The sequence below is a fragment of the Bos taurus genome, chromosome 21 (assembly GCF_002263795.3).
Source record: "Bos taurus isolate L1 Dominette 01449 registration number 42190680 breed Hereford chromosome 21, ARS-UCD2.0, whole genome shotgun sequence".
NCBI lineage: Eukaryota > Metazoa > Chordata > Mammalia > Artiodactyla > Bovidae > Bos > Bos taurus.
In genome coordinates this window covers 42,787,420-42,808,006 of record NC_037348.1, presented here as the reverse complement: position 1 = coordinate 42,808,006, position 20,587 = coordinate 42,787,420, and the positions used below count along the sequence as shown (strand labels likewise).

General features: G+C 41.1%; 1 protein-coding gene and 1 non-coding gene across 2 annotated transcripts in view; one reads left to right on the top strand and one right to left on the bottom strand.

Moving 5' to 3' along the window:
• The window catches only part of AKAP6 (A-kinase anchoring protein 6), a 500,589-nt gene that overhangs the window by 407,333 nt on the left and 72,669 nt on the right, over nucleotides 1-20,587 (bottom strand). The window lies entirely within an intron of this gene.
• Nucleotides 9,730-9,836, top strand: LOC112443364 (U6 spliceosomal RNA). Its single transcript, XR_003031696.1, has one exon. It is a non-coding gene; the product is annotated as a U6 spliceosomal RNA (small nuclear RNA).

The window sequence follows — 20,587 nt, the reverse complement described above, 5'->3', positions numbered from 1 at the left end:
CACTTCTCCTCCTGCCCCCAATCCCTCCCAGCATCAGAGTCTTTTCCAATGAGTCAACTCTTCACATGAGGTGGCCAAAGTACTGGAGTTTCAGCTTTAGCATCATTCCTTCCAAAGAAATCCCCCCCCAAAAAAAAGAAATCCCAGGGCTGATCGCCTTCAGAATGGACTGGTTGGACCTCCTTGCATTCCAAGGGACTCTCAAGAGTCCTCTCCAACACCACAGTTCAAAAGCATCAGTTCTTCGGCGCTCAGCCTTCTTCACAATCCAACTCTCACATCCGTACATGACCACTGGTAGAACCATAGCCTTGACTAGACGGACCTTTGTTGGCAAAGTAAGGTCTCTGCTTTTGAATATGCTATCTAGGTTGGTCATAACTTTCCTTCCAAGGAGTAAGGGTCTTTTAATTTCTGGCTGCAGTCATCATCTGCAGTTATTTTGGAACCTAAAAAAATAAAGTCTGACACTGTTTCCACTGTTTCCCCATCTATTTCCCATGAAGTGATGGAACCGGATGCCATGATCTTCGTTTTCTGAATGTTGAGCTTTAAGCCAACTTTTTCACTCTCCTCTTTCACTTTCATCAAGAGGCTTTTTAGTTCCTCTTCACTTTCTGCCATAAGGGTGGTGTCATCTCCATATCTGAGGTTATTGATATTTCTCCCAGCAATCTTGATTCCAGCTTGTGCTTCTTCCAGCCCAGTGTTTCTCATGATGTATTCTGCATATAAGTTATATAAGCAGGGTGACAATATACAGCCTTGATGTACTCCTTTTCCTATTTGGAACCAGTCTGTTGTTCCATGTCCAGTTCTAACTGTTGCCTCCTTACCTGCATATAGCTTTCTCAAGAGGCAGGTCAGGTGGTCTGGTATTCCCATCTCTTTCAGAATTTTCCACGGTTTATTGTGATCCACACAATCAAAGGCTTTGGCATAGTCAATAAAGCAGAAATAGATGTTTTTCTGGAACTCTCTTGCTTTTTCCATGATCCAGCAGATGTTGGCAATTTGATCTCTGGTTCCTCTGCCTTTTCTAAAACCAGGTTGAACATCTGGAAGTTCACGGTTCACATATTGCTGAAGCCTGGCTTGGAGAATTTTGAGCATTACTTAACTAGCGTGTGAGATGAGTGTAATTGTGTGGTAGTTTGAGCATTTTTTGTCATAGCCTTTCTTTGTCTTTAGATAGTGCCAAATGTTTCCTAGGGTTAAAATCACTCCTGGTAGAGAACCGCTGCCTTATATTGAGACTCACAGTTGACATTCCCCTCCCACATACCCAGAGCTTCACATCAGCTTCTAAAATATTTTAAAATTATGTATGGGTGAATATATATAAATCTATAATCTATGTTTGAGTTAATTAACCATCTAGGAAGCATAGTGTAGTTTGGCTCTTCTCAACTAAAATTATTTTGTTCTTCACAAGATCCAAACTTAAAAAAAAATTTCTGAAAAACACCATCTAAAATTAAAAGTATCCATCCTTCCAAAATTTAAAAATAGAAAACAAAAACTATTTAACATTATCTACGCATGGGAAATGAAGTGAGCTTTACCTTACTTTACACAATTCTAAACAGATGTTCTTTCTCACTCAAGAAACAATTTATTATCTTAATCATCATCATGATCATCTAAAAATCTCATCATATATAATCAAGAGAGGTAAGAAAGTCAAGCAGATTTTCCTGAGGATACCTCTGAGGTTCTGGCCTTTAAGAGATGTGCATCGAATGTCAGTTTGAAATGTGAAATTTTATTACCTTTCACCTTGTTAAGTACTTTTAATGTCAGTTTCAAATTAAAAGAGTGCCTCTTTGCATGTAAGAAAAATACTTTTAGAATGTATGTATATATGTGTGTGTCTGTATCTGTATACACTCTAAAAGTATTTTTCTTACCGTCTGGTGGCTCAGACAGTAAAGAATCTACCTGCAATACAGAGACCTGGGTTCGATCCCTGGGTTGGGAAGATCCCCTTGAGAAGGGCATGGCAACCAGTTCCAGTATTCTTGCCTGGAGAATCCCCATGGACAGAGGAGCCTGTGGCTGCAGTCCATGGGGTCATAAAGAGTCAGACACAACTGAGCAACTAAGCATATATATATATATAACCGAACCACTTCACTGTACAGCAGAAATAATGAACACAACCGTGTAAATCAACTACATTTCAATAAAATAAATTTTCTTTAAAAAAAAGAAAGAAAAGCTCAATTATGAGAACTATACAATTTCAAAGTAGAAAGGAACCTCAGGAGCCATCTATTAACCTCTTATCCCAGGAAGGGATCAACACATCAAGATTCCTGGTACATGATTAAGGATAAAGAAAGATGGATTTTAAGAAGGTTCACTTGTGAATCAACTAGAAAACTATCCAAATCTGCTGTTATAACTTTTACCCATTGGTATAACCTTTAAAGAAAACAGAATTTTTCTTTCTAATTCATCAGTTTCCATTCAAAAGTTCTGGGCTCTTTTCTCATCTGTGTAGTTTTAAGCCCCTATATAATCCTAAGCCTCACTGGTGTCAGGAAATGAAGTAGAACAAGCTTCCTAAGACAGCTGACCATGTATCCCTTCACCAAAACCCCTCCCACCTACCCCTCAGATCAGATCAGTCGCTCAGTCATATCCGACTCTTTGCGATCCCATGAATTGCAGCACACCAGGCCTCCCTGTCCATCACCAACTCCCGGAGTTCATTCAGACTCATGTCCATCGAGTCAGTGATGCCATCCAGCCATCTCATCCTCTGTTGTCCCCTTCTCCTCCTGCCCCCAATCCCTCCCAGCATCAGAGTCTTTTCCAATGAGTCAACTTTTCGCATGAGGTGGCCAAAGTACTGGACTTTCAGCTTTAGCATCATTCCTTCCAAAGAAATCCCAGGGCTGATCTCCTTCAGAATGGACTGGTTGGATCTCCTTGCAGTCCAAGGGACTCTCAAGAGTCTTCTCCAACACCACAGTTCAAAAGCATCAATTCTTCGGCGCTCAGCCTTCTTCACAGTTCAACTCTCACATCCATACATGACCACAGGATAAACCATAGCCTTGACTAGAAGGACCTTTGTTGGCAAAGTAATGTCTCTGCTTTTGAATATGCTATCTAAGTTGGTCATAACTTTCCTTCCAAGGAGTAAGCGTCTTTTAATTTCATGGTTGCAGTCACCATCTACAGTGATTTTGGAGCCCAGAAAAATAAAGTCTAACACTGTTTCCACTGTTTCCCCATCCATTTCCCATGAAGTGATGGGACCGGATGCCATGATCTTCGTTTTCTGAATGTTGAGCTTTAAACCAACTTTTTCACTCTCCACTTTCACTTTCATCAAGAGGCTTTTGAGTTCCTCTTCACTTTCTGCCATAAGGGTGGTGTCATCTGCATATCTGAGGTTATTGATATTTCTCCCAGCAATCTTGATTCCAGCTTGTGTTTCTTCCAGTCCAGCGTTTCTCATGATGTACTCTGCATATAAGTTAAATAAGCAGGGTGACAATATATAGCCTTGACGTACTCCTTTTCCTATTTGGAACCAGTCTGTTGTTCCATGTCCAGTTCTAACTGTTGCTTCCTGATCTGCATACAAATTTCTCAAGAGGCAGATCAGGTGGTCTGGTATTCCCATCTCTTTCAGAATTTTTCACAGTTTATTGTGATCCACACAATCAAAGGCTTTGGCATAGTCAATAAAGCAGAAATAGATGTTTTTCTGGAACTCTCTTGATTTTTCGATGATCCAGCAGATGTTGGCAATTTGATCTCTGGTTCCTCTGCCTTTTCTAAAACCAGCTTGAACATCTGGAAATTTACGGTTCATGTATTGCTGAAGCCTGGCTTGGAGAATTTTGAGCATTACTTTACTAGCGTGTGAGATGAGTGCAATTGTGCGGTAGTTTGAGCATTCTTTGGCATTGCCTTTCTTTGGGATTGGAATGAAAACTGACCTTTTCCAGTCCTGTGGCCACTGTTGAGTTTTCCAAATTTGCTGGCATATTGAGTGCAGCACTTTCACAGCATCATCTTTCAGGATTTGAAATAGCTCAACTGGAATGCTATCACCTACACTAGCTTTGTTTGTAGTGATGCTTTCTAAGGCCCACTTGACTTCACATTCCAGGATGTCTGGCTCTAGGTGAGTGATCACACCATCGTGATGATCTGGGTCATGAAGATCTTTTTTTGTACAGTTCTGTGTATTCTTGCCATCTCTTCTTAGTATCTTCTGCTTCTGTTAGGTCCATACCATTTCTGTCCTTTATCGAGCCCATCTTTGTATGAAATGTTCCTTTGGTATCTCCGATTTTCTTGAAGAGATTTCTAGTCTTTCCCATTCTGTTGTTTTCCTCTATTTCTTTGCATTGATCACTGAAGAAGGCTTTCTTATCTCTTCTTGCTATTCTTTGGAACTCTGCATTCAGATATTTATATCTTTCCTTTTCTCCTTTGCTTTTCATTTCTCTTCTTTTCACAGCTATTTGTAAGGCCTCCCCAGACAGCCATTTTGCTTTTTTGCATTTCTTTTCCATGGGGATAGTCTTGATCCCTGTCTCCTGTACAATGTCACGAACCTCAGTCCATAGTTCATCAGGCACTCTATCTATCAGATCTAGGCCCTTAAATCTATTTCTCACTTCCACTGTATAATCATAAGGGATTTGATTTAGGTCATACCTGAATGGTCTAGTGGTTTTCCCTACTTTCCTCAATATAAGTCTGAATTTGGCAATAAGGAGTTCATGGTCTGAGCTACAGTCAGCTTCTGGTCTTGTTTTTGCTGACTGTATAGAGCTTCTCCATCTTTGGCTGCAAAGAATATAATCAATCTGATTTCGGTGTTGACCATCTGGTGATGTTCATGTGTAGAGTCTTCTCTTGTGTTGTTGGAAGAGGGTGTTTGTTATGACCAGTGCATTTTCTTGGCAAAACTCTATTAGTCTTTGCCCTGCTTCATTCCGTATTCCAAGGCCAAATTTGCCTGTTACTCCAGGTGTTTCTTGACTTCCTACTTTTGCATTCCAGTCCCCTATAATGAAAAGGACATCTTTTTTGGGTGTTAGTTCTAAAAGGTCTTGTAGGTCTTCATAGAACTGTTCAACTTCAGCTTCTTCAGCATTACTGGTTGGTGCATAGACTCAGATTACTGTGATATTGAATGGTTTGCCTTGGAAACCAACAGAGATCATTCTGTCGTTTTTGAGATTGCATCCAAGTACTGCATTTCAGACTCTTTTGTTGACCATGATGGCTACTCCATTTCTTCTGAGGGATTCCTGCCCGCAGTAGTAGATATAATGGTCATCTGAGTTAAATTCACCCATTTCAGTTCCATTTCAGTTCACTGATTCCATACCCCTAACTCCTTTCAAACACACCCAATGTCACCTAGTTAGCATTTTCAAAAGGGATGGACTCTTTGTCTTAGATCCATTTATCAACTAATCATGCAGCCTTCACCAGCATCATCCTCTCTCCACGGACTTAACTGAGCCTCTACCCTTCACCAATATCCATTCATCAAGGAGTGATGCTTATTTCTACTCAGAGACTATTGGAGAGGCATAAAGGTCATCTTCCTCACCTCATACACCCATTTGGAGATACTTTACACTATAGCAGAGAACAATTATATCTTTGATTAAGAAAAGAGGCTAAAATCAAGTCACACTCAATTTACCTGTATTCTTAGGAAAAACTATGTAGCAGACGCCCAAGTTCTCATTCTTATCTTTAGAGAGTTTTCTCATCCACTTAAGTGAAAATCAAATGAGCTCCCAACAGTTAAAACCATCACCAAAACCATCCTGTCTTACTCTGAACACTGAAAAGTTTTTAGTATTTTATTAGCAAAAATAATTTTGTTAATCTGAGACCACTTCTTTTTTGTAATAATTTTTAAGTCTCCAGCCCTATTCAAGTCAATCATTTCAGAGCTAAATTTGGAATGATACTACTTTTATAAGATAATGTAACAGCTGAAGACTCATTAAAATTTTCATTGTACCCTGCAGTAGAATTCTGTTCTTTTCCCCTCCTTCCCTGTACATTTCCACTTGATTAATCCCGGCTCCCAGCCAGCCAGTCTTGGAGAAGATCCTGCTTCCCTACCCAATCCCCACTGCTAGCTCTGGTGTGCCAAATACTAATTCTTACTCATGCAGTGGCAGCTCCTCTTTTTTGAGAAGCTTTTCCTCGCCCTCCTCCTCTCCTGTATTACAGTTTGGGGGAGTTACAAGGCCAGTGATTTACACAGGTACTAGAGGTACCTGACACCACCCAGAGTAAGCCTACTCTTTTGGCACTTCTCTGCACATTATCTGACAGGAGGTATCCTCTGCAGTCCTGCAAGGAATTCTTTTCAGGACCTTGAGGATTTTCTGCCTCAGCTCCTAATAGGCATTAAACCAAATATTTTGCCCAGATTCATCCTACCCCCACTATGGAAGCCTCACTTGCTCCAGGGGTATCTCATAACCCAGGATCCTAGGAGAGTTTATTTGTTTGGTTTTTGTGTTTCTGTGGAGTTGCCATTGCTCTGAGGTTAGCTGGTACCATTTATTAAGTCTCTAAATCTCAAACTATGGGCTTCCTGAAAACTACCTGGAAGCAAAATGCGAATGAGAGATCATAAAAAAGAACGAAGGAAGAAGTAGAGACACTCTGAGACAATCTCAAACCACCTCACTGACATGCAGTGGTAACTTAGGTTTGTGGCTCTACACTGGTGCTCACACCTCTGTGAGGGTCAGCCTCCCAGGTGCCTGTCCAGGCCTGGCCAGGGGGGCTCAGCCTCTGCTCCCACGCTCTGTGCTCTGTGGTGGCTAAGGCTCTCCTCGGTGCCTGAGTGGCCATCTCCTCACACAGAGCTGAGCTGGCAAACTGATGCTGCCCAGGCCCGGAAACAGTGGGGGCTGCATGGTTTGTCTAATTCTCTGAACATAAACTTGGCAGGAGTCCTTTGAGTTACTAAGCAACTGAACATCTGACATGAAGTGTTTAACAACCTTTCCATAGATTACTAAAAGTTCCCAGAGTAGATTCATGTCTGGTCCCGTGAAGAAAGAAGAAGGAAACAGAGGTAGCCAAGAAGAGAGTGGGGAGAAAAAGCCAAGAAAGAAGGCGAAAGGAAACAGCAACTTACAGAGGCAGGAAGAAGAGGAAGGCAGGAAAACGGGAGGCATTTGAGATGGAGACTCTCAGGGAAGGAGATTATGCCCCAGGACAGCATTTCCCAAAAGCTCTAGGAAGCAGTCTTTCAGTAAAAAGAGTTTCTACGGTTTTCATTTGTTATACAGAACCATGGGTCTTTCCTCCATTTCTGTTGTCTTCACTCCACTCAGCCACTCACCTCAAATACACAGCTCTCACAAAATCTGTAACAGGAGGCTAACATGCATGACAATCTCATGTAGACACACAAGGAGCAGAATACCAATGCAAGACAGGTAGCAAGAACGGAAGAGTTCACTCCTTCTGGCTTAGAAAGCTCTCGATTCTTAACTTAATGTTCTGAGCAAGATGCCTTTCTGCTGCCTCTCTGGACCGACTTCCTGCCCTGCTCCCTGGTGCAGGCAATGTGTGCTTAGTCGTTCAGTCGTGTCCAACTCTTTGAGACCCCATGGACTGTAGCCTGCCAGGCTCTTCAGTCCATGGGGATTCTCTAGGCTAGAATACTGGAGTGGGTTTTCATGCCCTTTTCCAGGGGATCTTCCCAACCCAGAGATCGAACCCAGGTCTCCCACACTGTAGGCAGATTCTTTACTGTCTGAGCCACCAGGGAAGTCTGGTGCAGGCAATAAGGAGATGAATTGTTTGTGGAAAATTGGAAAATTTGACAATAAGAATAAATCAACCAAAAGCCAATCAGCATTTTATTAACACATGGCTAAAAATCTAAAACCAAGAATTGCGACAGTTTTAATAATAGGTTTGTGGGCCTCAAATTCTCTCTCCCACTACCTTTCTTTAATAAACATTTTATTCTACATAGAAGTTAATCCAATCAGCTTCCAGCCCTGACACACAGAGATCCGGCGAGAGGTACTTCTTTCCAGAGTAAATTTTAGGGGTCCAGAGTCAGTGGTATGTGCTATTACAAGAGCAATTCTTGCCTCCAGCCCCCCAGAGTACTACATATCTCATTTAAACAGCAAATTAGAAAACGCAATTGTCAAGAGGAAAAATTAAAACTTGAGTGACATAAGTTCTGCCATTCTGTTTGATCACATGGAATTTTTAACTCATGCTTAAAATTTAAAGCAGTAAAACAGTGCAATTATACTGTTTTGTTTGATAAATGCAAAGTTAATACATGAAATATTTTACTGAATTTAAACTTTAAAATTATTACTTTTATGAATAATTGTTAACTACATTTATTATAAAACTTAAGGGTGAATCAATAATTATGATTGATTATTCACATGGTTATTGTTGAAAATAATTTTGTCCTATATAAGCAAGGGTAAGGGTATTAAAAATTATCTGTTCTGGGTGTCAAAAATGCCTGGTATACCATTACCTCTTTGGAGCACATAAGTGTCTCCTCTGCTCTCTGGCTTCTCACTGGGTTCTTACTGGACCACTGGTGGGGATCAGGAAAGAAAAAGAGCGAGATCGGGGCATTTATCTCTTCCTTTCCTTGCAGACTTGCCCAACTCTGGCAACATCCTTTGACATTTCTCCCCAGCTTTATTGAAATATGATTGACAAATAAACAGTGTATAAATTTAAGGTGCACAGGTGGTCCAGTGGTTGAGAATCCGCCTTGCAGTACAGGGGACACTGGTTTGATCTCTGGTCCGGGAGGATCCCACATGCCGAGGAACAGCTGGGATTACTGTGCCACAATTACTGTGCTCTAGAGCCTGACAGTGGCAACCCACTCCAGTACTCTTGCCTGGAAAATCCCATGGACGTAGGAGCCTGGTAGGCTGCAGTCCATGGGGTTGCTAAGAGTTGGACACGACTGAGCAACTTCACTTTCACTTTTCACTTTCATGCATTGGAGAAGGAAATGGCAACCCACTCCAGTGTTCTTGCCTGGAGAATCCCAGGGACGGGGGAGCCTGGTGGGCTGCCGTCTATGGGGTCGCACAGAGTCGGACACGACCGAAGTGACTTAGCAGCAACAGCAGCAGAGCCTGACAGCCACAACTACTGAGCCCATGTGCTGCAACCACTGAGGCCTGTGCATGCAGAGCCTGTGCTCCCCGACAAGAGAAGCATCGCAATGAGAAGCCCACGCGCCACCTGAAGAGTAGCCCCGCTCACTGCAACTAAAGAAAGCTCGTGTGCAGCAAAAATGACCCATCACAGCCAAAAAACGTATGAATATTTTTTCCAAAAAAAACCTTAAGGTTCACAACATGATCTTTGGAAATATGTATATGTTGTGAAATGATTCCCCCAATCAAGTGAATTTACCTATGCATCACCTCATGTATTTACTCTGTGTGCGTGTATGGTGAAAACACTTAAGGTCTATTCTCTTGGCAACTCTCAAATACATGATACAGTATTATTAACTACAGTCACCATGCTGAACATCAGATCTTGAAAACTTTTTCATCTTGCATAAGTGAAATTTAGTACTATTTGACCAGTATCTCCCCGTTTACCCTACCCTCCTGCCCCTGACAACCACAGTTCTACCCTGTTTTTCTGAGTAAGTTTATTTTAGATACCATATACAAGTAAGATTAAATGATGTTTGTCGTGCTCACTTTGGCAGCACATATACTAAAATTGGAATGATACAGAGAAGATTAGCATGGCCGCTGCCTAAGGATGATATGCAAATTCGTGAAGCATTCTATATTAAAAAAAAAAAAAAAGTTTGTCTTTCAGTGTCTGGTTTATCCCACTTAGCATAATGTCCTCTAGAATCATCCAGTTTGTCACAAATGATAGGATTTCCTTCTTTTTCATGGCTGAATAGTAATCCATTGTATAATATTCCAATATACCACAGTTCTTTATCCATCTACCCATAGATGGCCATTTAGGCTGTTTCCATATCTTCCTTACTGTGAATAATGATGCAGTGACATAGGGATATGACTACATTGATGTCATTTCCTTCAGATATATATCAGAAGTGGAGTTGCTGAATTATATGGTAGTTATTTCTTTAGGTGTGTGTGTGTGTGTTTTTTTTAAGGACTCTCCATACTGCTTTCCATAATGGCTATACCAGTTTATATTCCCGCCATCCTTTGACTTTGACCAAAGTCATTCTTCCCCCATCCGACCCATTCTCTCCCTCCCTCTGTTTCCCCTCAGTTGTGATTATTACCTGCTCATTCAGACCCAGGGATGGACAGGCACTGCCCTCATTCCTTAGTAGCCTGAGGATACCACACTATCCCCTGTCATTTCTGGATATCCTGTCTATACCTTTATACATTTAGTTTTATTTAAACTCTCTGAAAATTACCCACTTTGTAGGAGTCAACTATTTTCCACAAAGACCCTAATTAATGTATATTCTTACTTCTTATAAATCCAATTTCCATCACAACTCTTCATTATCCTAGATCTCAAACGGAAATGTTTCTCCTCCTTAAATATGTATATTCTAATTCCATAGCGTCTTAGGATCCTGGGAATGGAGTAGTTGATATCAGTTGTTTATTTACACTTTCAATATTCAGGGGAAAGTGGATGTGCACTTAGCTGATGAACTGCTACAGCAAAGCCTCTATACATCACTTCCCTTCTCCAAAGTTTGCTAGTCACCTTGTAAAAGTAACACTGGACAAATTGCTTCATTTAGCACAACATCTCTCTCCACAAAAATCACTATCACTTTCCTGCATCTCCCCAAATTAAGATCTAAGAGTTCACCAGTCATACCATGTCTAAAAATTAAACTTATACATTCTGAGATTAATCAAAGCCTATTAACAGGGCTAATCTTAATCGTCCCAAAGAAAGGCAATGCCAAAGAATGTTCAAACTACTACACAATTGTACTCATCTCACATGCTAGCAAAGTAATGCTCAAAATTCTCCAAGCCAGGCTTCAACAGTATGTGAACTATGAACTTCCAGATGTTCAAGCTGGATTTAGAAAAGGCAGAGGAACCAGAGGTCAAAATGCCAACATCCACTGGATCATAAAAAAAGCAAGAGAAATCCAGTAAAACATCTACTTCTGCTTTATTGACTATACCAAAGCCTTTGATTGTGTGGCTCATAACACATTGTGGAAAATTCTTAAAGAGATGGGAATACCAGACCACCTGGCCTGTCTCCTGAGAAATCTGTATGCAAGTCAAGAAGCAACAGTTAGAACTGGACATGGAACAACAGACTGGTTCCAAATGGGGAAAGAAGTACGTCAAGGCTGTACACTGTCACCCTGCTTATTTAATTTATATGCAGAGTACATCATGCGAAATGCTAGGCTGAATGAAGCACAAGCTAGAACCAAGATTGCTGGGAGAAATATCAATAACCTCAGATACTCCGATGACACCACCCTTATGGCAGAAAGTGAAGAAGAACTAAAGAGCCTCTTGATGAAAGTGAAAGAGGAAAGTGAAAAAGTGGGCTTAAAATTCGACATTCAGAAAACTAAGATTATTGCATTTGGTCCCATCACTTCATGGCAAATAGATGGGGAAACAATAGAAACAGTGACAGACTTTATTTTGGGGGGCTCCAAAATCACTGCAGATGGTGACTGCAGCCATGAAATTAAAAGACGCTTACTCCTTGGAAAAAAGCTATGATCAACCTAGACAGCATATTAAAAAGCAGAGACATTGCTTAGCCAACAAACTTTTCCATCTAGTCAAAGTTATGGTTTTTCCAGTGGTCACGTATGGATGTGAGAGTTGGACTATAAAGAAATCTGAGCGCCGAAGAATTGATGCTTTTGAACTGTGGTGTTGGAGAAGACTCTTGAGAGTCCCTTGGACTTCAAGGAGATCCAACCAGTCTATTCTAAAGGAAATCAGTCCTGAATATTCACTGGAAGGACTGATGCTGCAGCTGAAACTCCAATATTGTGACCACCTGATGTGAAGAACTGACTCACTAGAAAAGACCCTGATGCTGGGAAAGATTGAAGGTAGGAGGAGAAGGGGACAACAGAGGATGAGATGGTTGGATGGCCTCACTGACTTGATGGACATGAGTTTGAATAAGCTCTGGGAGTTGGTGATGGGCAGGGAAGCTTGGCGCACTGCAGTCCATGGGGTCGCAAAGAATCGGACATGACTGAGGAAATGAACTGAACTGAATCTTATGGTCAATGGGAAGACTTAATTCCAGACAGTACTGACTTTAATCTGTCCACATCCTCTGCATTTCATTTCATCCATTTCCAAGTTAACAGCAACTAAAAGCATAGCTAAGTTTTTCTACTAAAAGTATTTCTTGGAATAAACACTTTTGTTAATAATTTTCAAAAAAACGTGTGGGAGAAAAGGCACACTAATCTCTATTCTCTGCCCTTATAATGTTTAAAATGACTTAAATACTCTCACAGTGTGAGGATTTGACATCAGAGTGCCAAGCAAATTCAAGCAAGGAAACAGATTTCTATTTAGTAAAGAGCAAAACTACATGATTTCTGCAAAGCAATTCATCAATCTGATATGACTCTAATGTAATTACTCAGGAGAGAATCTGGTGGTGGAAACGCCACTGAAGAAACAATTACCTTAACTACTCTGCATTGATGAAAATGAGAAGTAGAGTCAAACAACAACAATAATAGCAATAATTAAAAAAAAAAAAAAAGCTAATGCATCACACTTTTGTAAGGCACAGTTTTAAATGTTCTACCTGCATTCACTTATTTAATCTTCAGAACAATCCTAGGAATTAGATCACTATTGCTGTTCCCAATTTTCAGATGAAGAAAAAGAGATTCAGAGAATTTAAGTAATTTTTCAAAAGCCATCCAGCTAGTAAGTGACAGAGCTGGGATTCATGAGTGGGTCATCTGGCTTAGCACCCATATATCAAACCATCAAGACATACCATCTCTACTGGAACTTAGAAAAACCATCCTTTTACTGGTGTGCAATTAAAAACTATATCATCTTATCACAGCATGTGAACTTCCATTTAATTTCTGCTTCTCTTTTAGGAACAACAACTAAAAATGGAAACTGAGGCATCCCAAGAGAACTCTTACTGGTGTAGTCAGAGACATGGCATTAGGACCTAGTTTTGTCAACAGAAAAGAAAATGAATAAATTCTCATCATTTAGGAGAGAATCAGGAACTTCTGTGTGAATCTGCTGACAGCTATGGTCCCTTTCCCCAGAATGTACTTTGCATTCAATTTCAGGGAGTTTGCAGAAGCCCAGATGTCCATCCATAGGCCTTATGTGAGAAAACTCTCTTCTTAAATGAATCCTAAGTCTACAATGCTGTATATACTTCATTAAATTAAAAAAAACAAGAATCAACTGATAAACCAATATTTTCACTGGGTGACTTCTACAATCAAAGCACTGTGCCGAATCTTGTGTGAAGAGTCTCAGAAAAGACGTGTAATATAGTCCTCGCCTTCAAAGAGCTGGATGGTCAAGTTTGCAAAATAAGACAATATAAGAGTAGGGTCATTACATATCTAGGAACTCTAAAGAAAGAAATATTAATTTTAGCTTGAGTTGTCAGGCAAGGCTTTAAAAGAAGACTTGGAACATGATGTGGTCTAGAGAGCTGATTAGAATTGCAGAGAAAGTGAGAAATGGCATTTGATATCAGAAAATAATAGAATTCTTCCTTTTCACACTTGCCTGGATTTGTAGGCTAAGAAAATTACTTTTATGAAAAATACTGTGTGTTACCTGCAATTGTTAAGAATCTTATTTTCCAACCATATACTGTGCTTCCTGCCAACGTGCTCACCTCGGCCCAGCTCTCTGCTGGGAGGACAGCACACAGCTGGCAGCCCTTGGCCTGTCCTCTCAGAAGCCAACTATTAATAGATGGCGCATAACGCTATTCACCAGGACAAGGAAACCTGTCAGTAGAAATTGGCTTACGGCTCTTCACTCATCTCCCCATGGCCAGAGGAGCCCAACAAATAGAAATTTATTTTGATTCTGAGGTGGCTTTCTATCTCATTAGCAATCCCATGAGTCCCTACTCTTTTCACTCAACTGTCAACAGTCCTTGATGTTCTGAATAAAGAAGCTGTCCAAACTGGGATTAAAAAGAAGGGGGGAAAAATCACCATTCCTTTTCTCAGACTCCACGTGGAGGTGCTGAGCTGGCTCAGCTCCCTAGAGAGCTCTCTTTTCCTTTTCTTTGTAGCCCTAGTGACTATGCAGGATTGAGGTATTTACATCACACAGCCTTGATTCTTGCTGCAATTCCTTCCAGCAAAAATTCCACACAACAGAAGGACAGGGTACAGTTAAAATTCTGGTAGAATCAACGTTGACTTGATTGGGAAATTCTAGAAAATGGAATTAAAAGTCTGAAAAGAGATTAAGTTACTAATTAGCTAGGGTTGCAAAAAAAAAAAAAAAGCAATGTATAGAAATAGGATACAAGGAAGAAGACATCCAGTAAAATGGTCATCCTACATTCAACCAGAAATGGACACCGCCATCTCATATGTGGAAAGAAGATGCAAGTTTGGAGCGGTTGCCTCCTTTCAAGAGATTCACAGTTTGACAGTGTTGCAGTATATCCCCAGAGGACTGGGTAAAATTGGAGGGTGGGAGGGAAAGGCACATTGGAGAAGAAAGTATCATAGAAAGTGAGTAGGTCAAAAACAGAAACGAAAGCATAACTTTAAATGAACTCGTACTTTGACACTCTATAGCTGGGGGTAACGAGAATAAGATCCAACAAATTAATACCATGCCACATGGCTTAGAATATTTGGGGTGGTCAACAACCAGGAAACTCATGACTCAAAGTGTACTTAAAAACTTTTTAAAGTCCCCCCCCCCATTTATACAATACCTCACATGATAAATAACAGAGGCAGAGCAGTACCTAGCCAAAAAGAAACTATCAGGATTCTAGCTCTGCTGCCCTGGGATTCACTTGGCTCTGCTCTCTACCCTAGACTGGCTTCATCCTCAGGATCAAGGCAACATGCCTATAGCAGTTCTAGGGATCATGTCCTGACAGCGTGGCTAGAGGAAAAACAGATCTAGGCTTTCCTGTTTTTCTCTCAGGATTGAGGGGATGTTTCCTGGAAGCTTGCAGCAGACTTCCCCTTGCATCTCTTCCAGCAGATTCAGATCATGTGCCCCTTCCAAAACCAACCACCAGTGGGAAGAACGTGAATGGTTGTCAAAGTGCAGTCCCTGATCCATGAACAGTACCTGGGAACAAGGTAAACTATTAGGACTAGCTCCAGACTCACTGAATCAGGGTCTCCTGAACTGAGGCACAGCAATCTATGTTTTCGGAGAAGGCAATGGCACCCCACTCCAGTACTCTTGCCTGGAAAACCCCATGGGTGGAGGAGCCTGGAAGGCTGCAGTCCATGGGTCTCAAAGAGTCGGACACGACTGAGCAACTTCACTTTCACTTTTCAGTTTCATGCATTGGAGAAGGAAATGGCAACCCACTCCAGTGTTCTTGCCTGGAGAATCCCAGGGACAGGGGAGCCTGGTGGGCTGCCGTCTATGGGGTCACACAGAGTCGGACACGACTGAAGCGACTTAGCAGCAGCAGCAGTAATCTGTGTTTTAACAAGAATTCCAGGTGATTCAGATGTACTTCAGTTTGTGAACCACTGGTTTAGACTAGAGTAGAATGAGTGTTGGATTCCCAACCACAATGACCAGGACAATGGTCGAGGGATCAGACCAACCATTAAGATGACCGAAGAGTTTATTCAATTACCAATTTTGAATGCTTGCTCCACTCCAACTTTTTATTTTACTTTCACTATACCCTTTAACACTATACGGTATCTCTGTCAGGTATTACTGTCTCCATTTTACAGCTTAAGAAATGGAAGTTCAAGCAATTTAAGTAAACATCCAATTTTACAGAGCAAAGTCAAGATCTGAACTTAGGCCTTCTGACTCTAACCCACTTTTCATTTCATTACGCCAGAGCTGAAAGATGGAGGTTGCCTTAGCCTCTGTATTCTAGGGAGGCTCTGAACTCCTTGATATTCATATTTAAATGAAGATTGACCAGAGAAATATCCTCAAATCTATAGTCTTCCTTGGGTCCTGGAATTCTAAGAAATTGCCAGGTTATGAGGCTTCCCTGAGGATACTTCTTAACTGCCTCTTAGAGTTCAGAGTAAACCAAGCCTAAAGAGATGGCCCAGAAATACAACAGACATTTTTTTTTTTCTCTCAAAAATGGAAAGGAAACACCCAAAGGCCCCAAACCGAGAGAAATCTCAAAAACAGGTACTCAAGTTCCTATTACTCTAGACAGAGGTCACTGCCATTCTCAGTAAGAAATGTGCTTGCATGTTAATGATACATGGGGTGGCCACAAGATGGGGTGAGAGAACTAAGATTCTTACATTGAGCCAGGACCCTAAAAGGGCTACACCCTGAGAACGCGTAGACTAAAACAAAAAATCGATCTACAGATGGAGGACAAGGAAACTCCTCTCCCTCAGGCTGAACTCTACGGGGGAAAAAAAAAATCTCCCCTGATAATTTGCAACAAGAGGCTTGCCCTCACGGTGAGTTTTCAATATGGATTTATACTCCTAGCAAGGGCAATAAATCCCCAAAGAAAGTAACATAAAAATTGGTTTCCAGATTGTCACTGCCCCTGAGGTCCTGGCTAACGAAACCAGGAAGCCTCTTTGTAAAAACACATTCTCATCTCAGGCCACACAGGGTTCTCACAGACAAGAGCTCACAATCCTAAATCACAAAACCTGAAGGAAATGTCACCATGGCTGAAGGTTCAAAGAAACAACAAATATGAACTTCACATAATAGAATTATCTGAACAGGAGGTTTTAAATTATTTTTAAAAGTAAAAGAAAGAATTAAAAATATGAGAAAGGAACACGACACTATCAAAAAAAATAAAATAACAAAGCAGATTTGAAAAAGATATGCAATAAGGAAATTTCCAACCTCTATCATACAACTGAGCACACACACATCATTCTTAACAAGAAATGTATGACCTCATTGAGAAATCATCCTGGGTTGCAACAGAAGTTGTCAGAGAGGCAAGAAAAGCATAAGGTTAATCTCATTGCTCCACAAAGCATTTTGAAATTTGAGAATCTAAGCAAGGAATCACCAAAATGCCCTGCTTTATACTCTATCCAATCCTACCCCTACCACGACATGGAGAGGTTGTTCCTGTCGCCTGCTATAACATGGTGAGAAGTTGAACAACAGCTAAATGACTGGTGATAATGTTTTTAAGAATACAGAGGGCATGTTTGATGAAAAGCTTTGTGAAATCTCTTGCCCTGCAGAACTTCACCTTTCAGCTTAATATTTATATTCGTGGTATTTCACAACAAAGGCAAGCATTTCAGAAAGTACTATATTAAACTCAAACCTCTCTTCAACAAAGTGAGTTTTCTTTATCAAACTTAAAACTTTTTGTTCTGGTTTTCTAGATAAGGAGCATTTCCCTTAAAATTTATTTCTAATAACTTGTAGAAATATAAAAAGGGGGAAATGCAAGTTGCAGAATATCATTAATTTGTACCAAATACAAATTCCATTCCAGTGTTGGAGAAACGCGTCTGTGAAGGCCTGCGGTTCAGTAACCATCATAAATGTACTTATTCACAGAGACTGTCACACCCTTCTGCTGCCAGACCTAGCAGAAGCCTGAAACCACGGGAGAGGGCTGCACATAACAAGTGGATGGCTGAAAAGCACAGGATTGCATCAAACTATGCTCATCAACTTGGATGCTTCTGTCTTAATCCATTCCTGGCTGAGAGGAAGGCCGCTCCTTCACATTCCTCCCTGCATTTCCAAAATGCGTGAATCACTTGGCAAAACCTGAGGCCAAAGGAACCACAAAAGGCAACTTAAAGCCAAGAAGCCCTTGCCTGACCCTGCCTCAGGGAGAACGAACTCCTGGTTTAAATAGAGGCTTGGAGGAAACAGCGACTCCCTACCAGGGAGAAGGCCTCGTGCCTGCCCACCACAGATTTCCTTCCATCACCGGAGACAGGCAGAGCCTCACTGCATTTGGGACCTATGTTTGCTGCTGGGAAAGAAAGCAGAGAAGCACTTCTGGCCCTTGTACAAACACCAATTATGTTCCTTGTTTACAAAGCAGTTATTTGTCTGAATGCAAGCCACATAAAGAGCAGGAAGATTCTCTTCTCTTACAAAGTCAGAGTTCCTTATCTATCTGTAACACAAAGGTCTCCTTTATTATAAACTTGGAATAGATGTGTCTACACAAGGGATAAGTGATTGAAGGCACAAGCAACACTGCCAAGCTAGTAGAGTGGCATCTGAGATTTATTGTGGGGTTAGTGTGAAAGGTAGAACAGTGACAGATGATTAGTTTCCGGGTTAGAAGCCTAAGGCTTCAAAGAGATCACAGTGCTAGGTTTCCCAAGTTGCTAGTTTTGTAGCAACTAAGTGAACTCTTATTTACATAGTCATCAGCCTGTGTTAGTTTCAGCCTTCTCTGTACTATACCTACTCTCATCTTAAAATATCCAACCACAAACGCTTGGCAGACAGCTCTTTACTTCCAGTAAGTTAATTAAGGGTTATTGAGTACCTACAGCCTATTTAGAGCCGTGTGTTAAATCTAAGTCACAAATCCTCTTCTCATGAAGAAGGTGGTTCATTTAAGAAGACAATCATCTCATCACAAGGAAAAATATATTTTTCCACTTCTTTAATTTTCTATTTATTCAAGATGACGGATGTTCACTAAAGTTATTGTGATCATCATTTCATGATGTATAAAAGCCAAATCATTATGCTGTACCTTAAACTTATACGGTGCTGTATGTCAATTACATCTCAATAAACTGAAAGGAAATAAACAAGTGAAAAAAAAAAAGATGACCAAAACTGTACTTTGGCCCTTTATGTGGGTTTTCTTGCTTTAAGGCACTTGGTGGCTCCTCCAGAAACAGCCAGAGTTCATTTCTTGGCGCCATGGCCCTGACCCCAACTCGTGGGTATCCTGGCAAGAAAGGCAGAATACTTGGAACTCTAAGGCAGTAATTCTCAAAGGTGATCCCTGGACCAGGAGCATCAACACCACTGGGGAACTTGTTAGAAATGAAAAGTCTCAGTCTTTGCCCAGAGCTAAGGAATCAGAAGCTCTGGGACCGATTCTCAGCAATTTAACGTTCTTCAGGTGATTCTAATGTATGTTCAAGTTTGAGAAGCACTGGTTTAAGTGAACTGATTTTTTAAAGTTCTGCCACCTGTCAAACTGTCTTGCTTTGTTTCCACTTTCCACCTTTTCAAAACTAGAGAATTTTTGTTTTGTTAACAAATTATAACCCTTCTGGCTGCAAGTCACAGCAGACACTTATCAAACTAGCTTAAACAATGAGAATGTTGACTGCTGCTGCTACTGCTGCTGCTAAGTCACTTCAGTCGTGTCCGACTATGTGCAACCCCATAGACGGCAGCCCACTAGGCTCCTCTGTCCCTGGGATTCTCCAGGCAAGAACACTGGAGTGGGTTGCCATTTCCTTCTCCAATGCATGAAAGTGAAAAGTGAAAGTGAAGTCACTCAGTCGTGTCCAACTCTTTGTAACCCCATGGACTGCAGCCTACCAGGCTCCTCTGCCCATGGGATTTTCCAGGCAAGAGTACTGGAGTGGGGTGCCATTGCCTTCTCCAGAGAATGTTGACTGGCTCACCTAATTGGAAAACTAGCATAGGGCAGGTTCCCCCATTGACCTAATCCACCAGCTCTGACTTGGGTTTTCCCAGAATTCTATAAATCCCACCCTCCTCCCAGGTGGTCAGTGAGATGGCACAGCAGTTCCATCTCACAGCTGCACACAAAAGCCTCCACTGGAAGAGAGAGGGCTCACTTTTGGCAACTCCCAAAAGAGTGAAGGAAAACTTTCCCAGAAGTCTCCAACACACCTTTCCTCTCTTTTATCATGGATCCAAATTACAATATGAAGTCATTCCTGAACCAGTTACTGGCAGAAAGGGTGGGAATAAACAGGCCCATTACCATATCTGTGGGTGGAGTTAGTTCCCCCCACCCCCACGTGGAGGGTGGATGTCAAAAGAAAATCAGGGTTTCAGCTAGACAGGAGAAAGGAGGAATGACTGATAGGTGTCAACTCATTAAGAATATCCTCTCAGTAAAGGAAATCATCGGTTCTTGACATGGCAATTAAAGCTAAATATCATGAGTCTAGAAAGCCAAAACCACAAACTCCAGCCCTTAGCATTGAACAGTAATTAGGCTGGAAGGAAAGTCATCAAATCTCAAAGGAAAACTCAGGAGTAGAGTGAAAAATAAAAAATATTTCCTTTTTATTTCTTATCCATTATTCTACTTCTCCCACCCCGACAATACAATTTTCTAAGGAATAGCTGAGGTCTTCTGGCCATTTCCCCAGTGTTACATGAATACTCCTTATAGATAATTAATGACATATTTCACTCACAAATAGTATATCCTGGAA